Source organism: Macaca fascicularis, chromosome 14, assembly GCF_037993035.2.
Source record: "Macaca fascicularis isolate 582-1 chromosome 14, T2T-MFA8v1.1".
Lineage (NCBI taxonomy): Eukaryota > Metazoa > Chordata > Mammalia > Primates > Cercopithecidae > Macaca > Macaca fascicularis.
In genome coordinates this window covers 10295965-10312774 of record NC_088388.1, presented here as the reverse complement: position 1 = coordinate 10312774, position 16810 = coordinate 10295965, and the positions used below count along the sequence as shown (strand labels likewise).

At 57.6% G+C, this 16810-nt stretch overlaps 2 protein-coding genes across 8 annotated transcripts in view; one reads left to right on the top strand and one right to left on the bottom strand.

The window, feature by feature from the left end:
* Positions 1-16810, bottom strand: part of MACROD1 (mono-ADP ribosylhydrolase 1) — a 172277-nt gene that overhangs the window by 92566 nt on the left and 62901 nt on the right. The gene's annotated exons all lie outside the window — the stretch shown is intronic.
* Positions 1-16810, top strand: part of FLRT1 (fibronectin leucine rich transmembrane protein 1) — an 83840-nt gene that overhangs the window by 54416 nt on the left and 12614 nt on the right. Inside the window, exon 2 of one of the 2 annotated variants that reach the window (XM_005577481.5) lies at positions 14736-15725. The gene's annotated coding sequence lies outside the window, so the exon portion shown is untranslated. Of the gene's footprint in view, positions 1-14735; positions 15726-16810 lie in introns of those variants that run through there. The other variant, XM_074013332.1, reaches the window with a different exon arrangement.

Sequence of the window (16810 nt, the reverse complement as noted above, 5' to 3'; positions counted from 1 at the left end):
GGTCGGCAGCCACGGACCAGAGAAAGCGGCTGAAAACTTGGGGAGACTGTTCTCAGAGCAAGGAACTCCCCAATCCCCACCTGGCCCCACTCCTAGGGTGAAGGTGATGCCTTGAGAGAAGCCGGCTCAGGGCCTGGACAAAGTGGGGCTCTTGAGGGAGGGTGAGAGGCCCTGAGATGGTGCCATCAGGGAAGCTGCCAGTTCCGTGGGGGCAGGGCTGAGAGGAGGGTAAGGGCCCCTGATGTCAGTCTCTGTGCCCGCTCATAGGTGTCCTGCCCCCAGGGAAAGAATGAGGAGGATGATGGTGCTGGAGTTGAGACCAGCTCTGCCCTGTGTGACCCTGGGCAGGGCATTCACCTCTCTGAGCCTCAGTTTGCCCCCCACGCCCTGTAAAGTGAGAGGGCTGGATAAGGTGGCGTCTTCATTCTTTCAGCACTTACGACAAGGCCCTCCATCCAAGTAACAAAAGGGAAACACAAAGCCTGTGACTGGACTCAACAGCCGTGCCATCCTGAGCCCAGAACTTTCCAGAATGGGGCTGGCAGAGGGGAAGATATGCACCCTCTCCCCACAGGGCTGGGGACTCAGCCTCTGCCTGTCTTCCCAGGCCCCAGGTTTCAGGCCCCGAACAGCCTGAGTCCACAGGGTGAGAGAGTGTGGGAAAGGCCAACGGGTGTGTGGGTCTCCAGCCTCTGCTCATCCTCGGGAAGCGCATCGTGCGGTGCTTTTCCCGTCTGGGACCTAATAGTCAGCAGTTATTTATTGTCTCGTTTCTTAGTGGGTAGGAAAGCCACAAATGAGTAAACTCAGGCAGCAGGGCACAATTACTGAGCCCGGTGCTTTATTTCCTCAGCTCGCCTCCAGCCCAGGCAGCGGTGGGTCGATAATAATTTATGAGGCAGCCCCGGAAGTGGAGGAGGAGGAGGAGGCCAAATAACCACATTTGCTTCCACCGGCCCTCCCTTGACCGGCTCTGCCGCTCACAGGTGGCTGGGCCGGGAGGCTGCGGGATGAGGCAGGAAGTGGAGGCTGTGGCCAGCCATCACCGCAGGAGGGGTCCCAGCTGGAGCACTGCGCAGTGCCAGGCTTTGTCCCAGCCACCAACAGACCCCTTCTCTAAGGCAGGGGCGTCCCGAGACTAAAATGGGGGCAGGGGTGGCAGTGTCTCCCCACCAGGCACTTGGGGTTTGTCTCTGGGGCTCTGCAGAAGCAGAGCCTGAGTTGGGTCCAGCCCTGCACTCCCAGGGAGCCCTGAGGGAAGAAGTAAAGCAGGAGAGGGCAGGGGGAGGACCAGCCAGGGTAGTCTCAGTTTGGTCTGCTCTGCAAGGGGCACTGGCAAATCTGCAGCACTGACCTCTGACCTCTGGGTCAGTTGGTCACTGACTGCTGGCTATACCTAGGAGAAGGGGGAGGAGGGAGGGGAGGATGGAGAGGGACATGGGAGGAGGAAGGGAGGATGAAGGGGAGGAGGCTGAGAAGGAGGGAAGAGGATGGGGAGGGGGCATGGGAGGAGGAGGAGAAGACAAAGGGGAAAAGGCGGGGAGACGGAGGGAAGAGGATAGGGGGCATGGGAGGAGTAGGGGAGGAGGGAGGGGAGGAAGAAGACGGAGGAGGAGGAAAGAGAAGATGAGGAGGGACATGGGAGGAGGAAGGGAGGAGGGAGGGGAGGAGGAGAGAAGAGAGGATGGGGAGGGGGCATGGGAGGAGGAGAGCAGGAGGGAGGGAGGGAAGAAGACGGAGGAGGAGGGAAGAGAAGACGAGGAGGGACATGGGAGGAGGGAGGGAGGAGGAGAGAAGAGAGGATGGGGAGGGGGCATGGGAAGGGGAGGGGAGGAGGAATGGGAGGAGGGAGAGGAGGAAGAAGATGGAGGAGGAGGGAAGAGAGGATGGGGAGGGACATGGGAGGAGGAGGGGAGGAGGAAGGGGAGAAGAAGGGAAGAGAGGATGGGGAGGGGGCATGGGAGGAGGATAGAAGAGGGATGGGGAGGGGGCTTAAGACTCTAGCTCCTGGGGCAAGGGAAGGGGCAGTGGCAGGCTCCACTGCAGGGTCTGCAGCCCGCGGAGCATGGGACAGCATTCACCCCGCCTCAGAAGGAGGCTGGGATTTGGATTTCATCATTCATGTAGCTGATTTCATCACGTTTCATTTTCTGTCAAGTTTCCTGCCATTACAATCTCATTCATTCCTCCGGGGACATGAGGATGCGAGGCTGGGAGGTTGGGGGGCGGGTGGCACCATCGTAGCTTTTGCCCCAGGGCTGCGCTGGTGCCAGGGAGGTGGATGTGGGGGAGGAGCCTGCAGGGGTAAGGCTGGGGTGGGGTCGGGCTGGTGGGTTAGAACAGTAGCTGAGGTGCATGCCCAGGGAGAGCTGGGCCAGTCCTTTGGGCGTTCGTACAGCACCTCCTGGAGTCCTCACCACAGCCTAGGATGTTGCTGCCACCATCCCCCCCATCTGACAGATAAGGAGACTGATGTTCAGAAGACACTTGGCCCAAGGGACGCAGCTGCTGAAGTTGCATGAGGGGCCCCAACTCCCCACCTGGACGCCGGCCGTTAGCACCGTCCTGTCCCCTACAGCAAGGCTTACCTGTTCTTCCCACAACGGCCCTCCTGACAGTGGGCCACTACCCCAGTCCCCCAGGAGGCTGCTGAGGCCCAGAACAGCCAAAGGCAGGAGCACCAGAGCGGCTGCTGGGCCAACCCCAGCATCTGGCCACTCTTCTCTGTGTCCCGAGGCCTCTCTCTGGGGCTGCAGGAAGCATACTGAGGGCGGTGGGGTCACTCTGGGCTCTCAGGTGGCACGGAGGACAGCGGGGCTGCCGGCCCTCTATCCCCATGTGATCTCAGCTCCTGAGGGTCTCAAAAAACAATCCTAGCCGGGACCATAGCACACTCTGGTGTATTCAAAAGGCCACTGTCCTTCCTGGCCTCCGAGCTTGGCCTGTGTTAGGGTTGCTGTGGCATCCCAAGTGGCTGGAGTCACTGCACAGTCTCAGGGCTCCAAAGACGGCTCCAGTTCCTACCCACTAACGTCTCCCCCGTTCTTGTCTTTCTGTCTGCCTCTCAAAAAAATTAAACATGGATGGTTTCATCTGGGGAGAATTAGTATTCCAGGCAGGCCAGTGGATGTGATCAGAATGTCAAGGCCAGAGACACAGGGCCTGAAGGGAAGGGAAGAGGTGCTGGGCCAGGCAGGGGTCCTGGGGTGGGGGCAGAGGGCTCTGACCCTGCCAATGGAGGGCTGGTGGGGCCTCCCAGGGGCCTATATGCCGCTGGAGAGGTTGAGGTTGGGTGTGGCCAGAGGTCCTGACACAGCATACACGATGGGAGGAGATGGGGGCGGCTCAGAGACCACATGTGGCCATGACAGTGGCTTCCCATGGCCCAGCCCGGCTCCTCTGCCCCATCCACTCCCACTCTCATTCAGCCCTCACTTGCTGCAGGCACGTGTGCCACTGTGTGCTAGCCACCATCTGGGCACCAGGGAGGCACAGGGCAGGGACAGGCCTGTCCTCACCACTGCATGTCACCAGCACCAGGCCCCTGCCTGGCACACAGCAGCCCCTTACCAAAAGCCTGAGTAAACGGGTACATGAACACCCTCAGCATCTCCCCAAGCATGGTTTGAAGAAGACACGAATGCTGGGAGGTTAACAGGTGCCACCAAAGACAAAGTCAGTTGGTAACCGCTGGAGTGAACAAACTTCAATCGGCATCTTTGCCGCAGGACTTCTCAGTGCCTTTAATTTGCTAATGCGCCCTGTGACCCTGCAGAGGGAGCTGGGCTTGCAGCCTCCTGCTGTGCGAGCTGACCTTTAGTCCCTGGCCACACAGGAGTGGCTGGTGTGGCCGTGAGGACCCAGAGTGGAGAGAGGAGTGAGTTTGCATCCAGGCCCTGGAGCAGACCCCCTGTGGAACCCTGGCAGGCTCCTGACTATCTGTTTTCTCAGGTGGAAAATTGGAATGGTAGTAACAGTGCCTGTGCATTCAGTGAGGCGACGTGTGAATAGTGTCTGCCTCAGACACAACACAGGGTGGCCACTACTGTTGTTGTTAGTATTATTATTATCCACATCAACATCTCAGCTCTGTGTGCCTGGGCCATCTAGAGCTCAATTGAGTCAGCTGCTGGTGTTGTCATGCTGAGGACACAGTCCTTACCCTTAAGAGCTCACGGCCCATTGGGAAAAGACAGTTATACTCCCCGGTGGAGAGGGCAAGGGCTGAGTGAGCCGGGAAGCCAGGCCTCCACCTGGCGTGCTCACCACTGCCTGGCATCTCTGCCAGTGGCCATGTAGACTAGGTATGGATGCCCCTGGTGGGGGCAGCCTGGCCCACCTTTGGGCATCTCCACCTGGTATAGATTTCTTTCTTAACTCCATCCCTCCCAGTACTTCCCTCCCAGTCCTTCCAGTTCTTGGGCCTCCCAGAACAGGTCCGTTTTCCTTCTCTGCCAAGGACAGGAGACTGCCCTCTTCCCGGACTGGCTGAACAAGCCCCACCCCCTCTTGGTCATGGCCAAGGTCACTCCCCACCCACTAGGCCGCCTGCTCTGTAGTGTGGCTGTGCGTCTCTAAGTGCCCAGAACAGAACAGTGTTCTAGTCTGGCGTGACCAGGGTGGAAGGAGGGAGGAGGTGGTGTAGCGATCACCTCCTTCAATATGCCATTGATTCCTCCATTAATGCAGCCTGTGCAGCAACCAGAAGCTGGGGGCAGGCTGTCCCTCTGTGTCTGGTACAGTGAGCCACCTTGCTCCGCAGCAGCAGAGGAGCCGGCTGACAGAGAGCAGGGTGCCAGGGGAGCCTGAAAGGCCAAAGTTAAGCAGGCCGGGGCTGGGCACGGCGGCTCACGCCTGTAATCCCAGCACTTCGGGAGGCCAAGCCAGGCAGATCATCTGAGGTCAGGAGTTTGAGACCAGCCTGGCCAACATGGTGAAATCCCATCTCTATTAAAAATATAAAACTTAGGCTGGGCACGGTGGCTCAGGCCTGTGATCTCAGCACTTTGGGAGGCTAAGGCCGGTGGAGCACGAGGTCAGGAGTTCAAAACCAACCTGGAAGATGGTGAAACCCCGTCTCTACTCAAAATACAAAAAAAGTTAGCCAGGCATGGTGGCGGGCGCCTGTAATCCCAGCTACTCAGGAGGCTGAGGCAGAGAACTGCTTGAACCTGGGAGGCGGAGGTTGCAGTGAGCTGAGATCGTGCCACTGCGCTCCAGCCTGAGTGACAGAGACTCCATCTAAAAAAAAAAAAAGGCCGGGCACGGTGGCTCACGCCTGTAATCCCAGCACTTTGGGAGGCCGAGGTGGGCGGATCACGAGGTCAGGAGATCGAGACCATCCTGACTAACACAGTGAAACCCCGTCTCTACTAAAAAAAAAAAAATACAAAAAAAAAAAAAAAAAATCCCAAAAAACAAAGTTAAGCAGGCTGGGGACAAGGAAGGGTCAGGGAAGCTTCCTGGAGGAAGAAACAGTTGTCGGTCAGAAATGAATGGCAGGCTCCTGGAGTGAAGGCCTCCTGAGTCATCCTTTCCTGCCCCTGCCTAACCACAGGGTGACTGGCAGAGCCATTTGGTCGCGTACGTCATGGGGCAGACTCCGGAAGCTCAGTGTGCGGCTGCTGTGGGCAGGATCATTTGTCTTTGGGAAAAGTGGTTCAGGGAGGCTGGCCACAGAGGTCAGAGGCCTCTCAATGCTGGCCCCTATCTACCAGGATTCAGAAAATCACTCCCCACCCCACGACCAGGGCATCTTTGGCTGTGCCTGGGGTTCACAGGGGCATGGAGGCCGAAGCACTTCCCAGAGGTCGCATCCAGGTTGGGGGGCCCAGGAGTGGCCTGTGTCCCAGGAGGGGAGGTAGCCACAGGTCTCCCAGCCCCGTGTGCTCTGGGAGCGAAGGTACCAGGGGCCTCGTTAGCTGCAGCTTCAAAGAGCCTCATGATTAACAAAAGTGTGCTGCGAATCCTTTCTCTTCCTCCTTCTCTCCTTAAGGCAGGCTCCCGAATGAAAAGGAAAATATACAATGAGAGGCACTAAGGAAACCTCAGAGGAAAGCCAGGCGTCTGCAAAGATGGGGAAGGAATGACATTCCACTCTCGTGTGAGGTGTGGGCTGGCTTGCTTGCTTTATTTATTTAAAATAGTCTCTCTCTTTTCCCCCATTCCTCCCAATTCAGCTAGTCTCTCAGGCTGCGCTTTAAGTTCTTTTGAAGTGTTACAACCATTTTCTCCTCTTTCAATTAACAACAAGAAAAGGAAGCTAATAGCTTCCTGAGCCACTCGCTGTAAATATTAACAAAGTCTGGCCGCCTGGGCCGAGCGCGAAGCGTTGCTCTCGGCCAGAGAGCATGTTTACGGGAAGGAGGGAAGGGTGGGAGATTTCCAACACAGAGGGAGAAAATCCCCTGGCACAGGCTCTTGCTGGTGCAGGGAAACCAGAGAGCTGGGAGCTGAGTGAGAGGGCACCTGTCCCTGGGGGCCGGAGGCTGGCAGAGCTGGTGGGAGCGAAGTAGTGAACTGAGGTTGCTAGTGGATGCTTCTGGAAGGAAAGGCAGCTTCCCCCAGCTGCACCTGAGTAACTCGGATGATGGCATATGCGGCCTGGAATCCCCAGCTCACAGCGGAGGTCTGAGAAGGAGGGCTGGGTTTCTAGATGCAGTAGGCGGAGGGAGGTGCTGCCAGTTCCTGAGGGTGCACGCTGGACCCCCAGCACTAGCACAGAGCCCTGGAAGGAGGTGGGCAGGGGGCTCCTGAAATAGGCCAGGAGGGGCTCCAAGTCAGGGGTCGAGACCTGAATGGTGGAGTGCGAGGCTGCGGGGAGGGTCTGGGGAAGGGGTAGCTGAGGAAGGGAGCTGATGGCCCTTGGGCAGAGCCTGGGTTCCCTGACAGCTCCTCAGCTTTCTCCCTGGGGAGTCTCCAGCAGTGGTCCCCCATCCCCCAGGGGCCCGTGAGCCTGCAGGATGTGTTGTGCTGCAGTCAGCACAGTGCTGCCTCAAACTGCCGCTCTCGAGAGCTCCAGCGCGGGGCCCATTTCACAGCCAGGCTGCCAGGAGACGCTGTGAGAGTGCCCAGACCCTGGAGGCCAGGAGCGGACCAAGGCTGCCTGCCGGCTCCACCACCTGCCTCGGCCAAGGGGCAGCCAAGAGCACTGTGACGGGCAGGCAGGGGGTCGAACAGCCACTGTTCTGCCGACAAAAGCAGGCCAATTTCCTGAAAGAAGGGGTTCCGGCTTTGGCTGGTGGCGCCAGGTTCATCACCCCCTGAGCTTCCTCTAGGCTGGACACAGGCCCTAATGGGCACGGGCAATGCATCACAGTGAGGTCTGCTAGGTAGAGCAGGCAGGCAAGCGGTCATTCCTGTCCCCTCCTTTTTTTTTTTTTTTGAGACTGAGTCTCTCTGTGCTGTCCAGGTTAAAATGCAGCAGCACGATCTCGGCTCACTGCAACCTCCACCTCCTGGGTTCAAGTGATTCTCTTGCCTCAGCCCCCCAAGTAGCTGGAATTACAGGCATCTGCCACCACGCCCAGCTAATTTTTTTTTTTTTTAGTAGAGACGGGGGTATCAACATGTTGGTCAGGCTGGTCTCAAACTCCTGACCTCAAGTGATCCGCCTGCCTCAGCCTCCCGAAGTGCTGGGATTACAGGTGTGAGCCACCGCACCCTGCCCTGTCTCCTTTTGTGCCTAGAGTTGCTCTGTGAAGGGGCAGGCTCCGGCTGCAGCGTGCCTCCCTGAGAGCATGAGAGCAGGCCTGTGCGGGGCTGCCGTGTCCCCATCCCCTCCAAGCACACTGCCGGCTGCGTCCCCTCGAGGGCCTCCCCGCGCAGAGCTGAGAGCCAATGCCTGTCCCTCAGTGAGGTGGGTGTGAGCGGCCCTTGCTGGTCCCCCCCTCACCCACTCTCTCAGCGTCTGGGCCCAGGAATTCCTGCCTGCCCTTGCTGGGAGGAGATTTCAAAGGCACAAGAGCACTCCAGGCAGATGAGGACTCTTCAGGCGCCTGCCTGCTCCTGTCTCCCTGCCGCTGGCAGCCGTTTCTAGGTCCCCTGTTGCTCAGCTGCACTGTGAGGGCAGCGGCTTCAGCTAGGGAGCCCTCCCCTCTGCAGCACCCTGAGCCTGGCAGAACTGGGCCTCCAGACCCCCCAGACCGTGCAGGGAGGGACTGCTGGGTCCAGCGGGTCAGGTAGGGAGCGGCAGGTAGCTACGGTCTGTGCCCAATTTGGCCTGCTGGGCTTCTCTGCCAACTCAGCACCAGGGGATGGGTGAACTCCCAGGCCACCTCTGGCCACAGCTGCCCACGTGTGAAGGGAAGGAAGGAAGAGAATAAAGAAGGGGAGATGTCCCGTGGCAAGAGAAGCTCCGTCCCGGGCGAGTGGGCCCCGCACCCCTGGAGGGCCCTGCTCTGGGCACTGCCTGCTGAGTTTCTCTGATGGCCATCTTGAGGGTGGGCGCTGGCAAAGGCCCAGGCCTGCTGGCCGGGCGGAACAGACTCCTGAAGCCACCCACGGCCTGGCTCGCACTCTCGCAAATACCCTGAAAGTCTGGATTTTGTCAGGAGATGGTTTAATTAGCAGAGCGGAGGCTGGGAGGGTTCGCACCACACAAGCAGGCTCTCGCCTCCGCCTCTTCTCACCCTGCTACTCGGGTGCCATGCAGTGGTGCCAAGCCTGGGGGCCAGGAGAGAGTGGGCAGGGAATGGGGTGGGCCCATCTCACAGAGCAGAAGGCACAGCCTCCAGAGGCCTTCCTGCTCCTGCTAAGGCCCGGGGCTGCGGGCTGCAGATCAGGACCAGGCTCGGAACCCACAGCAAGCCGGCTGTCCATGGCTCTCTTGATGGTGCTCCCAGGAGCACTCAGCTGCCCTCCAGTGAGGAGAAGGAGGTGGGAACCCACTCAGCACCCAGGCCTGTCTTCAGGGAGTAAAGCCCGGGGGACTCCCAAGTTGGCCCCTTCCCTTCAACCCCTCACTGCGTGAGGTCCCCAGCCCAGGTCCCTGCCCCTTTTCCTGAGGGTGCGGTTCCAGCTTTTCACTGGTCTTCTCCTGTGCACCTGGGCACCTTCCAGGTCTCCATGCAGCAGCGAGAATGCGCTTTCTAAACTGCAAGTCTGGTCACACTCCTCCATGCCTGGGCACCCTCACGGCCTCCCCACTGCCCTCATACGAAGACCAGGCCCCTCAGCGCAGCATTCAGAGCACCCCCAAAGCCAGGTTCCGGGCCCTGCTTCAGCTCGGATCACAGCCCTCCACTCACTCAGAGCTCTGGGACACTGACCTCTCATTGTACTAAGCCCTCCAGCCTTCACACAGGATGTTCCCTCAGCCTGAAATGTTCTTCCCGTCCCACTCCCTACATGCTGAGCCCATTACAGGAGCGGTCCTAGCCCCCAGACAGCAATGCTCTCCCTGCCCGCAGCCTTCTGTCTCCAGTGCCCTCGGGAGAGAGGGAATAAGCAGCCCCCAGACCGCTCTCTGCAATGGGAAAAAAAGGAACGGGCTCTGTGGACAGCCATCCTGGTAGGGGGAAGTCAGCAGCCATGGAACAAACTCCAGTTTGAGTCACAAAGAGTCTTTTCATCTATAAAGGTCAGATACAGATGCTGACCTCAGCCTGGAAGTCCAAAATGAAAGAAAATCCTGGGTCTCCTAGCTCGCACCAGCTCTGACCTGCTTACAATGATCTAAACTCTGCCCTCTTTGCCACAGGGCAGCTCTGCCCAGGGAGGGGGCAGGCATGTTGTTCATTTAAAACACCACTTCGCTAAGTCACCAGCCATAAAGCCCACCTGGGTTTCTAGCAGCACATACCAGTCATCTGATTAATGACACATACATAAAAATCCATCCCTAGGAGCCAAAGGTTGAAATGAAACAGGAGGGCTAATTGCTAATATAGGAATTAACATCGGAGAGCTCTGATCTTTAAGGCAGCTATGAACTGTAAAGCTGAGGGCTTGAGGATCGTTTCTACTTCGGGAGGAAGCCCTGAGGGCCAAGGGTGAGCAGTGGCTCTGGAAGATAGGCAGGTGGTCAAGGGAAAACCCAGCCATACCTGCCCCCCTCTGGATGGCCACTGAGCTCACATGTGATTGTCATGACATGGGAGTACCCCAGAACCACAGCACAGCATCATCTTCTTCAAAGCTCTTGGCTCCCACACTGCCCTGTGTGCGCCTCAGATTGTAGCCCTCTGAAAACCAGTGCCCTCCCCACTGGACTGTGAGCTCCTGGAGGATGGGGGCATCTCTTTGGATCCCCAATGTCTCGTACAATGCCTGGAGCATGATTAGATTCAGAATATGTTTGCTGGATGGAGAGATGGGTAGATGGAAAGATGGAGAAATGGATAGATGGAGAGGGAGAGATGGATGGATGAATGGACAGATGGAGAGATAGATAGAGAAATGGATGGATGGATGAAAAGATGGAGAGATGGATGGATGGATAGAGGTGAATAGATGGATTGATGGAGAGATGGAGGGATGGAAGGATGAATACAGAGACGGAAGGATGGAGAGATGGGAGGATGGATGGAGAGATGAATGGATAGATTGGAGGGATGGATGGATGAAGAGATGGAAGGATGAATGGAGAGACAGATGGAAGGATGGATGGAGAGATGAATGGATGGGTTGACAGATGGAGAGATGGATCGGTGAATGGAGAAATGAGAAGGAAGGATGGATGGATGGAGAGATGAATGGATAGATGGATGGATGGATGGATGGATGAATAGAGAAATGGTGAGATGGAGGGACTGAGAGATGGTGGGATTGAGGAATGGAGGGAGAGATGGAAGGATGGAGGGATGTATGGATGGAGGGGTACACAAGAGAGCCTCAGGAGAAGCCCAGGGCCCCTCAGTGCAGTGTTTGGTGGAGGGTCTGTTTCTCTTGCGCTGTCTAGGAGTAGTGTAGCCAGAAGGAAATTGGCCTGGAGTTTGAGGCCCTGACTCTGCTTCAGGTTGTATAACCCTGGACAAGTCCCACTCCCTCTTCTTAGTCCACACAATGGAGGTGGTCCTCCCTGACCTGCTAGCCATGCTGTCTTCCCAAGCTCAGGGAAGATGGCAAGGCAGAAATTACTGGGAAGGGACAAGGTGCATTGTCCCCTGGCATATACGTATGGGCAGATTCGGCCAAAATGCAGAGGGTAATGCAGAGATGTGAGACTGGGGACTTGGCGTTCTCTCCCTCCTTTCAAATTTCTTTTAATACAGTGGTGATGTTATTGATGATAACAAAAGTAGAATGGTATAAGCATCTCAAAGTACTTTTACTCAAAATGGAAGCTTTTATGATGTTGACTCAAAAAATGGTTTACTGGTTTTGAGCACGGAGACCAGACCTGGAGCCTGTGGGAACAGGGGAGGCCAAGGGGATGAGTGTAACCACTAACTTCACACGGCGTGGTCTCCACTCACTCGAGCCAGGAGGGTGGCCACTGGGGGCGCTGTGGCTCTGGCGGGAGGTGTCTGCCAGGCGCACGCATTTACATATTTATTCTTGGGCCTCCTTTGGTTCAGTGAATGCAGGTGGCTACTAATGATCATCATTATGCACCCACACAAGGGAAGAGCCACAGTGCTGCTGGAGAGCTCACACCTCCCAACCACTGCCAGCCAGACTCACTTGGAAAACCAATACACACCCCAGAAGCCTGAGAGGCCCCACTCATCAAGGGCACAGACGCCGAGGAGCCCAGTATCCCAGCACTGGGGTTCCAGGAGGCTTTGCAGGCCCCAGGGAAGGTGGGGGTGGGGGCTGCAGCAGGGAAGGTGGACTGAGGACATACAAAGCTGGATGGGCACCAAGAGCCTCACTTAGTGCCTTGGTTTTCTAAATGAGGAAGCAGATGGGAAGTTTGCTGAGTGCATTTATTAAGCACCAACTGTGTGCAAGGCACTGAGCCAGACGCTGGGGGATCCAGCCTCAGGTCCTCCCTTGAAGCCAGGGAGACAATTCTTTTCATGCTATGTCATTGCTGTCATGGTTCATAGGACCACACAAGCCAAGGGGAGGGTGGCCCATTGCAGGAAGGGAGGGATGACGTCTGCATGGATTCTTACAGAAGGGGAACAGTACAGTGAAGGGCCAGGCTGGAGCCAGCTCAGGGCGTTAGTGGGCAGTCGTGGCAGACACGGCAGGTGGGCTGGGCAGGGCCCTTGGAGACTACCGTAGCAGCATTGCCTCTATCCTGACAGCTATGGGACACTCTCAGGATAAAGCTGAGAAGCTATGGGAAGGGTCTGAGGCGAACACACCAGTGGGATGAACTTGCTTCCTTTTTGGGTTCTTAATTTCTTTTTTTTTTTTTTTTTTTTTGAGACGGAGTCTCGCTCTGCCGCCCAGGCTAGAGTGCAGTGGCCAGATCTCGGCTCACTGCAAGCTCCACATCCCGGGTTCACGCCATTCTCCTGCCTCAGCCTCCCGAGTATCTGGGACTACAGGCGCCCGCCACCTCGCCCGGCTAGTTTTTTGTATTTTTTAGTAGAGACGGGGTTTCACCGTGTCAGCCAGGATGGTCTCGATCTCCTGACCTCATGATCCGCCCGTCTCGGCCTCCCAAAGTGCTGGGATTACAGGCTTGAGCCACCGCGCCCAGCCTGGGTTCTTAATTTCAAAAGCAGAGCTCAGTGGTTTCTCTCTTTATCGGGAGGCAGCGGCCACGGCTGGCTGGAGCCTCTAGGCTCCCAGGACACGGCCGTCATCCTCTCAAAATGCCGAAGCCTGCTGCCCCTGCCCCACCCCCATTGGTATAAAACAATTTCTGCGCCCCGGCCAGGGAGGCAGATGACCTCATTGGACTTTCTCCATCTCTCGCTTTCATGGAGAAATTACAATTTATAATTGGATGAAATCACGCGGGTGGTAATAGCAGTAAGGGCTTGTGCTGGAGCCGGCCGCCTTCCCCCCCGCACGCAGGGACTCTGTCCTCATCTTCCCCCCTGCGTAAGCCCCGCCGCACCCCTTCCAGGGCCTGTGCCCCACCTGTAGTATTCACCAGGGACTGGCCATTCAGAATCGATGTCCCATGGGGCTTGCTGGCTCTGAAACCTCCTTTCTCCTAGGGCAGCTTGTCCCAAGAAAACTGCCCCCGCCACTCTGTCCACCCCATCAGACTCAGCCTGCACACCACCTGGCTGGCACACGCCCTTCCCGAACGCCTTCCCTGCCAGGCTGTGAGTCCCGTGGGCAGCCACCCCCTATCTGGGTGCTGGGCTTATTAAAACATGAACCCCAGGCCGGGCGCGGTGGCTCAAGCCTGTAATCCCAGCACTTTGGGAGGCCGAGACGGGTGGATCACGAGGTCAGGAGATCAAGACCTTCCTGGCTAACACGGTGAAACCCCGTTTCTAATAAAAAATACAAAAAAACTAGCCGGGCGCGGTGGTGGGCGCCTGTAGTCCCAGCTACTCAGGAGGCTGAGGCAGGAGAATGGCGTGAACCCAGGAGGCGGAGCTTGCAGTGAGCTGAGATCCGGCCACCGCACTCCAGCCTGGGTGACAGAGCAAGACTCCGTCTCAAAAAACAAACAAACAAACAAACAAACAAAAAAAAACATGCACCCCAATATCCCTGTTTTTATTTGTAACAGCCTCCAACAAGCATTTCTCAAATCAGCCACCTTAGGCCCTACAAAGACAAGTGTCCAGATGCAGCTGAGCCCATCTGGATCTGATTTCAAACCAGAGCGAGCACTCTCAGATGTGTAATAAAAGCCCTTTTCCAAAGAGGGGCTCCTGCAGGGGGAATACGGACACCAGGGCACCACGGCCTTTCCACATGCCGCACTAATGAGAGGTACTGGGGAGGGCTCGGGCTTTTGTTTTGGATTCTGGAACAGCCTGCCCTGCCCTCCGTCTGTGCGGAAGGGGAGGGCGGTTGCCGGTGTTGAGGACTGACCCCCCACCTAGGAAGTGGGGTGGGCACCGGACAGAGGCCAGGAACATGGAGACCCAACTTCCCCAGTTCCCTGACGGTTCTGCTTCCCATGGTGGGGAAAGGCAGTGCTTGTTCTGGAAGCCCAGGCCATGGCGGTCCAGTTGGAGCTTTTGAATGACATTTAGCAAGAAGAGCAGGTGCTGGGGGAATTGGAGCCAGCTCTGGGCTGGGCGGGTGGCCCTGCAAGGCCAGGAGCTCAAAAAACTTCATTTTTCTCTTCCCAGTCCTTCCACCCCCAGGGAGGGAAAACCAGGTAGCTGCAAGGCTGGGCACTATGCATAGCCAACTGTTGTCAGGATTTGGAAAGAGGCAGGAGATGGGGAGAATAACCCCAGGCCCTTCCCCGGCTCATGGGCAAGTGGCATTTAAAACAAAAAACAAAAAAAAAACCGGATCCAGGCTGGGTGCGGTGGTTCATGCCTGTAATCCCATCACTTTGGGAGGCCAAGGCAGGCAGATCATGAGGTCAGGAGATCAAGATCATCCTGGCCAACATGGTGAAACCCCACCTCTTCTAAAATACAAAAAAAATATTAGCCAGGTGTGGTGCCTTGCACCTGTAGTCCCAGCTACTCAGGAGGCTGAGGCAGGGGAATCGCCTGAACCCGGGAGGCAGAGGTTACAGTGAGCCGAGATCGCACCACTAGCCTGGCGACAGAGTGAGACTCCATCTCAAAAAAGCAAAAAAAAAACAGGATCCAAAGCAAAGGGGGCTGCAGCCCAGTGGCCCTGATGGATGCTGTCCCAATGCGGTCCCTCATGTCTCTGGGCTTAATCACTGGTATTGTTTTTGGCAGGTAAGGAAGCAGGCAGTGGGCGAGAAGATGGATTCCTTTTTGGAAAGACAAGACCAGGGGGTGAAGCGGGAATAACCCATCCTCCCTACCTTCCCAGCAAGGAAACCTCTACAAACAGGAGCAGCCAAGCGGGACTGAGGCCCTCGCCCCCCAAGCACCTTCCCAAAGAAGGGCATGTGGGGGCCTGACAGCTCAGCTGTACGTGTCAGCAGCTCCAGCCCCACCGTGAACATCTGAACTCCTCAGCGGGGTAATGGACCCCTCCTTCCCCCCGGAGACGCAGCCTGAGTGACAGGAATACGGAGCCTTTGGAGAGTGGCTCCCTCTCAGCTCTGTCATGCAAGAACGCTCTCTGCACCCAGCCCATTCTGCCAAGTGACTTAAAGGGATTTAAAAAAAAAGCCTTGGTAAACCAAAAGGGGGTAAAAGCCAAAAGCCACGCAGAGGCCTTTCAGAAGAGGTGGCGGCCTGCAGACAAAAGGGCAAGAGTTGAAAACGGCCGTGGAGGTAGCAAGCAGCAGAGGCCACCCTGCTCGGGGCTGGGTGCCAGGCCACAGGGCATGCCCGACGAACAGGGAGTCGGAACCCCCTCAGGCCACCCTCAGGAGTCCTGGGGCCCAGAGGGGTGTCCCTGTACCCCCTGTGCGCAGGACCCTCACTCTGCAGGGAGAAGCCAGCTGCGCCCGCGGCCTAGGGTGCCAAGGATGCTGCTGACTGTGGCCCGCAGCCTCATCTGAACGCCAGGAGACCAGAAGACTGAGGCATCGGATCCCCTCTCTGTGCCCTGGGGTGCCCCAGCACTGCCCAGTCACCCCAGGTCTGAGGTCTGTGTCCCTAGTGGTGCAAGGCCTGGTAGGACCACGGGGCCGGGAATGTGAGCGCCATCTGAGCTCACGGTGTCCCGAGTTGCGGCTTCGTGACTTTGGCGTGTGCCTTCAGACCAGCAACTCGTCGGACCCAGAGGGCTCCTGGGCTGCAGCGACGAAGGAGGTAAGGCCCAAGGATGAGGGAAGGGCTCCAGGGTGGCCCAGGGTTCCTCGCGCCCAGACAGCTGGGTCCCGCCCTCCAAAGACCCCTTTCCCGGCCAGAGCTCCACGGGTCTCCACAGGTCTGCAGCTCCATCCCATCCACCCACTCACGCAGTTCACGCAGCTGGCGGCTTCTGCTTGCCGGCATAAGCATCATTTGCCACCTGGTGGTCCCTGTGCTGCTGGGCTTTACCCAGCAGCTGGACCTGGGATGTAACGGCGTGGCCTCTCCTGGAGTAAATGGCCCTGCAGTGGGGTGGGGAAATCTCATTTTGAGCCCCCTCCCTAACGGTGGTGGCAGTGAGGCCTGGTGGGTGGTGGGCAGGAGCTCTGGTAACCTAGGCTACTTTCCCTGGTGCCTGCTGCCCTTGAACGGGAGGGAGTCCACAAGTCTACATCAGGGTCTGCTGTCTGGGTAGCAGGGTCTGCTACCTGCTGTCTGGCCGGGGACCCAGGGTGGGGTTGATCCAAAGCTACTGCCCAAGGTCCTGCTCCTGTTGGCCCTGGGGCATCGTCTGCGCTGGCTTCCAGTTCAGCCTCTTTGTTGGTTACAGGAGCCAGCTGAGGCCCAGAGAAGGGCAGCGAGTGCCCCAAGGGTCACACAGCAGGCGGTGAGCGCTCCCTCCCACTGAGGTGGAGCTGACTCCTCCAAGGATCCCCGGAGGCCGGAGGGAGAGGCTGCACCTCACCTCGGAAAACACAAATCCCAGGCAACCTTAAGCCACCGTGCCCTGGGCAGGACAGGGAAGCCCCAATTCATTACCAAGATGGAAAATGACACTTCCCACGCTCTTCCTCAGGAGAGGGGTTGATTTATGATTGCACCAGGGCCTGGGACATTCGTCAGAGCGGCACAGCGTGCACGCCGTCTGCGGGGGCATTAATAGCCGTGTTATTAGCCACCGGCGTGAAAGATGCCCTGCGGATGGGCTATTTGCTGTTATTTATTATAAAAGTGCGCCAGCCCGGCAGCGGGGCCGCGAACGCGCCTGAGCCTGAGCTGGGCCCCTGCCCTGCAGCCCTTCTGCTCCCAGCTGCTCCTCTCCC